The following is a 6240-nucleotide window of genomic DNA, read 5'->3' as shown; positions in this document are numbered from 1 at the left end:
TTACAATGTAGAGTAAATTGTTGCCAGTGGCCATCTAATGTGCACCAGGTTTGCAATTTCACTTTTGAATGTGTTGCAGAGCTTGGTACTAATTACTTTTTTATGTTTTAGATACTGATACAGCATACCACTGTTTGTAAAGGTGAGTAAAGGTTATGCACTAAAATGTTGATGTGGTAAAATGCGTTTGTCTTAGATTTTTCTTTTCAAGTCTTTTATGAAAAATATATAGAAAATAGTATTCTAACTTGGAGTAGTATTGCCAGGTACTAGCATGTCTTTGCTTTGCTGAAGTGTTATGTGCAGTCAGTATGTAAAGAGCAATGTACACACTTAAGACGATCCAGACTCTTTTCACGTGTTGTTCCGCGATGGTGGAATGACCTGCTGAGCGCTACCAGAACAGGGGCGTCGCTGAATATCTTCAAGAAACTCTGGAAGACCCTCAGAGATCATCTCATGTCCTAGCACTGACCCTGTACTTCCCTCTATGCCTGCACTGTATTTGTACACTATCACCCTGTCCCCTTTGAAAAGTGGTTTCCTTCTATGTAGCTTATTAGCTTTGATGTTAGCTGTAATGTTATATCCTCATTTCTGAGTCGCTTTGGATAAAAGCATCTGCTTAATGCAGAAACATAGCAGAAACAATGTGGAAATATGGCAGTTAGCCTATGCCTACCTCATCTTTTAGTATCATAAGGAAAGCACTAGATTTAATGAATTTAAAAAAAAAAAATGTTTGGGTTTTTGGATATTTATGTTGCATGTTAGGACAAATGTTTTTCTTTATAAAAACCATTATCAGTATGTGTAATGAGAGTAATTACAATGTAGAGTAAATTGTAGCTAGTGGCCATCTAATGTGCACCAGGTTTGCGATTTCACATATAACTCTGACAATGTTTAAATCCAGGCTGAAAACAGTTCTATTTAGCTGTGCATATGACACCTGAAAGTATTTTATCTGCACTCTTCACTTTTAAATTAATTAATGATTATTTTGAATGGGTTTAATTTTTATTATTATTTTTTATTTTTATTATTTTTTATTTCTTTTTAATGATTTTATTGCCTTCTTGTGTAGCTGTGAAGTACTTTGAATTGCCTTGTGTATGAATTGTGCTCTATAAATGAAATTGCCTTGCCTATAATAACCTTTTGAATGTGTTGCAGAGCTTGGTACTAATGACTTTTTTATGTTTTAGATACTGATACAGCATACCACTGTTTGTAAAGGTTATGCACTAAGATGTTGATGTGGTAAAATGCGTTTGTCTTAGATTTTTCTTTTCAAGTCTTTTATGAAAAATATATAGAAAAATAGTATTCTAACTTGGAGTAGTATTGCCAGCTACTAGCATGTCTTTGCTTTGCTGAAGTGTTATGTGCAGTCAGTATGTAAAGAACAATGTACACCACGCTTAAGACGATCCAGACTCTTTTCACGTGTCGTTCCGCGATGGTGGAATGACCTACCGAGCGCTACCAGAACAGGGGCGCCCCTGAATATCTTCAAGAAACTCTGGAAGACCCTCAGAGATCTTCTCATGTCCTAGCACTGACCCTGTACTTCCCTATATGCCTGCACTGTATTTGTACACTATCACCCTGTCCCCTTTGAAAAGTGGTTTCCTTCTATGTAGCTTATTAGCTTTGATGTTAGCTGTAATGTTATATCCTCATTTCTGAGTCGCTTTGGATAAAAGCATCTGCTTAATGCAGAAACATAGCATAAACAATGTGGAAATATGGCAGTTAGCCTATGCCTACCTCATCTTTTAGTATCATAAGGAAAGCACAAGATTTAATGAATTTAAAAAAAAAAATGTTTGGGTTTTTGGATATTTATGTTGCATGTCAGGACAAATGTTTTTCTTTATTTTTAAATAACCATTATCAGTATGTGTAATGAGAGTAATTACAATGTAGAGTAAATTGTAGCTAGTGGCCATCTAATGTGCACCAGGTTTGCGATTTCACATATAACTCTGACAATGTTTAGATCCAGGCTGAAAACAGTTCTATTTAGCTGTGCATATGACACCTGAAAGTATTTTATCTGCACTCTTCACTTTTAAATTAATTAATGATTATTTTGAATGGGTTTAATTTTTATTATTATTTTTTATTTTTATTATTTTTTATTTCTTTTTAATGATTTTATTGCCTTCTTGTGTAGCTGTGAAGTACTTTGAATTGCCTTGTGTATGAATTGTGCTCTATAAATGAAATTGCCTTGCCTATAATAACCTTTTGAATGTGTTGCAGAGCTTGGTACTAATGACTTTTTTATGTTTTAGATACTGATACAGCATACCACTGTTTGTAAAGGTTATGCACTAAGATGTTGATGTGGTAGAATGCGTTTGTCTTAGATTTTTCTTTTCAAGTCTTTTATGAAAAATATATAGAAAAAATAGTATTCTAACTTGGAGTAGTATTGCCAGCTACTAGTATGTCTTTGCTTTGCTGAAGTGTTATGTGCAGTCAGTATGTAAAGAGCAATGTACACCACGCTTAAGACGATCCAGACTCTTTTCACGTGTCGTTCCGCGATGGTGGAATGACCTGCTGAGCGCTACCAGAACAGGGGCGTCCCTGAATATCTTCAAGAAACTCTGGAAGACCCTCAGAGATCATCTCATGTCCTAGCACTGACCCTGTACTTCCCTCTATGCCTGCACTGTATTTGTACACTATCACCCTGTCCCCTTTGAAAAGTGGTTTCCTTCTATGTAGCTTATTAGCTTTGATGTTAGCTGTAATGTTATATCCTCATTTCTGAGTCGCTTTGGATAAAAGCGTCTGCTTAATGCAGAAACATAGCATAAACAATGTGGAAATATGGCAGTTAGCCTATGCCTACCTCATGTTTTAATATCATAAGGAAAGCACAAGATTTTGTGAATTGTTTAAAAAAAAAATGTTTGGGTTTTTGGATATTTATATTGCATGTTAGGACAAATGTTTTTCTTTATTTTTAAATAACCATTATCAGTATGTGTAATGAGAGTAATTACAATGTAGAGTAAATTGTAGCTAGTGGCCATCTAATGTGCACCAGGTTTGCAATTTCACATATAATAACCTTTTGAATGTGTTGCAGAGCTTGGTACTAATTACTTTTGTATGTTTTAGGTACTGATACAGGATACCACTGTTTGTAAAGGTATACACTAAAATGTTGATGTGGTAAAATGCGTTTGTCTTAGATTTTTCTTTTCAAGTCTTTTATGAAAAATATAGAAAAATAGTATTCTAACTTGGAGTCGTATTGCTAGCTACTAGCTTGTCTTTGCTTTGCTGAAGTGTTATGTGCAGTCAGTATGTAAAGAGCAATGTGGAAATATGGCAGTTAGCCTAAGTGACAACACAGTGTGTATATGTATAATAATGTATATATGTTATATATTGAATTGGTACGTACTCCGTGACCGACTAATGGAAGGAAGTGTCAAAAGCGGTTTGTTGTGCATAGGTGTGATGGTGGAGTTTGAATGTATGAAGTACTAATGGTAGGATTGTTACACAAAGTACTTAGAATTCATTATAAGTATTGATGTTTAGCAAAAAAGTATAGTGTAAGCAAAAATATTTCATGTCTTCACCATGAATAAGTGAAATGCCATGGTCACACTGAATAAAGTTATAGACCAGTACATGATATATACATAGTCAAATAATTTGTGGTTGATATTTAAGAAATGTCATTTTTGAGATGCGTGTTGTTGTTTTTTTTGGGAAAAGGGTCAAAGTGTACATTTCCACGTGTGTATTGCAGATGGGACGTTCCAAAAAATCTGCGGCTGCAAAGAAGAGACTGGCTGATCGTGAGCTCTCAGAGGTGGTTTTTCACACGTCTACAATTTACCACTGATTGACAGGGTCTGGTGCAAGGAATAGTTGTGTTAATAGCACTAACTCAAGGAAAACAGGCAGCTATGCAAAATAAGTGATGTCACTTGTAAATTTATTTATTTAATTACATTAAATACATTTACAAGTGACATTGTAATTTTCCCCTTCTTAGGGAATAATGCAATCTCAGTGCTATGCAATCTTTTACTTTTTTTTTTTCTCCTACAAAAAGCAGCACATGCCAGTTGATGTAGTGAGGTGTAAAAACAGTACGTGAGGTTGTGTATTGACTGTAGGAAAATTCAAATGAGATGTCGGAGGGCGTGATGTATTATGTGCTTAAAAACAGCAAGAATGAGGTGTGTTATGTGTAAATAACGCTGTTCAATTTGTGTGTTGCAGGTGTGTTCCACCAAAAGAGCAGCGACTGGCACCCAGGATGACTTATGGTCTCCTGGAAGCAAGGTTGGGCGTCCTTGCACCTGGAAAGCCCAAACATCAAGCTGGCCTGAAAAGGCGCATGACTTTGATGTTCATGACTTTGATGTTCATGACTTTGATGTTCAAGACTTAAATGTTCAATACTTAAATGTTCATGACTTAAATGTTCAATACTTAAACGTTGCAGACTCCCCACTCTCAAACTCTCAAACAAGTGCTGAAAAGTTCTCTAACAAGTCTCAAACAAGTGCTGAAAAGTTCTCTAACAAGTCTCAAACAAGTGCTGAAAAGTTCTCTAACAAGTCTCAAACAAGTGCTGAAAAGTTCTCTACCAACTTGCAAAAAACTTCTTTCCAAACTGAATCTCCAAGCTCTCTCTCTCTTGACTCTGCTATCAAGCTATCCTCAAATAATGCATCTTGCATGAATGAACCTAATGTTACTAATGAGTGTGTTACTTTGACTCAGCCTGATTTTCCAGAGAGGTCTTTCCTGACGGGCTCCTTTCATCAAGGTGATGTGCGTTTTGGTAACGTGGGCAACAAACAGTGTGGTGCCATCAGTCTGACAGCTGTTCTCAAATCCAAGATGAAGAACGTTTGGACCTGGGAAACTGGAGATCTGGATGATGTTTTAATAAAAGGAACTCTGTTGTACAAGTCTATGAGTGCACATGAACAAATAAGAGACCATGTTGAAGGAAGGGGTTACATTGCTGTGTCAGAATTGCCTAGGCAACACAGGGTGTGGAATTGTGATTTTGCATTAAACTTTGGAGATTCTTACACTGGGTTTGTGTGTGTTGACAATTATGATCCTGCTTTATGTGATGTGGCTTTGCCTTTTGATGAAGCACTGCAGCGTGCACTGTTCACTCATGATGCTTGCTTGTTGACTATTTGTGGAAATACTTGTGCCATCGTGAATGGAGAGACCAGATTTGCCTTTGTTAATTCTCATGCAAACACCTGGGTTAATCACAAAGGTCAGAGGGTAAGTTGCGTTTCATACTTTAGCTCTGCACAGTCACTGGTCAGCTTTGTGTATGATTATGCACAATCGTTTGGCGTAAGTACACCACGGTTTGAGGTAACAGGAGTGAGTGCTGCGGTAACCAGAACTGGCAATGAACAGCGATCACAGAACGTCACATCCCGAGGTAAAACGACACATGCAAAGGTACGTCAGCTGTACAGTGATGCGGTAAAAGGACCGAAAGGTTTGCACAAACACCAGACGGCTACAAGTTGCTCAGTAACGTCAACTACAGTTCCAGGTAATGCAAACAACCAAACTGAGTCCACAAAGACTGAATCAAACCCGAATGCCAGACCTTTGTACAGCGATGTTTTGAGACGTGTTGTGAGTCATGTTTCACAAAAGCCTGAATGTGTTCCTGAAACTCTGTTGGGTAAAGATGACACCAAGCTGAAGGCTACAATCGATCGATCAGAGGCTGCACGTAATGGTACTGGACAAAACAAGGTAAATCAAAAAGAGACTTCTGCAAAAAAGACTAAACGTGCTCACACTAAAGGTGATTTTGGACTGCACGAGACAACTTGCAAAACACAAAGCGATGACGTAATTATCACTGACACTAATGTCCCAAAGCAGGCATTTAAACCTTTAACTCGCAGTGATCAGGATACACTTTGCAAAACTGTTGGACTTTCCAACGAAAATGTTGAAGAGTTAAAGGCAACAACCAGTGTTGATGATATGGGCTGTCCTTGTAAGATACAAACCATTAAGCCAGATGGGAATTGCTTTTACCGCAGCCTTGCCTTTAGCATTTGTCATAATGAAGAGAAGCACTTGAAAATTAGACGGGCTGTAACGAAACACCTCCTGAAATACAGTAATAAGTTTGAGACTTATTTGAGAGATGAATATACATCTGTGCAGGACTATGTGACAAAATCAAGGATACACTAC

The 6240-nt window shown here is 37.2% G+C and overlaps 1 long non-coding RNA gene across 1 annotated transcript; it reads left to right on the top strand.

Annotated features, from left to right (window-relative positions):
• The first annotated feature begins 3113 nt into the window (after window positions 1–3113).
• Window positions 3114–4382, top strand: LOC142377972 (uncharacterized). The gene is made up of 3 exons (XR_012769578.1): window positions 3114–3172; window positions 3785–3847; window positions 4264–4382. It is a non-coding gene; the product is annotated as an uncharacterized LOC142377972 (long non-coding RNA).
• Window positions 4383–6240: the final 1858 nt, after the last annotated feature.

This window comes from Odontesthes bonariensis, chromosome 3, assembly GCF_027942865.1.
Source record: "Odontesthes bonariensis isolate fOdoBon6 chromosome 3, fOdoBon6.hap1, whole genome shotgun sequence".
Classification (NCBI taxonomy): domain Eukaryota; kingdom Metazoa; phylum Chordata; class Actinopteri; order Atheriniformes; family Atherinopsidae; genus Odontesthes; species Odontesthes bonariensis.
Note: the sequence above shows the minus strand (reverse complement) of the source record. Positions and strands in the feature narration are given on the sequence as shown.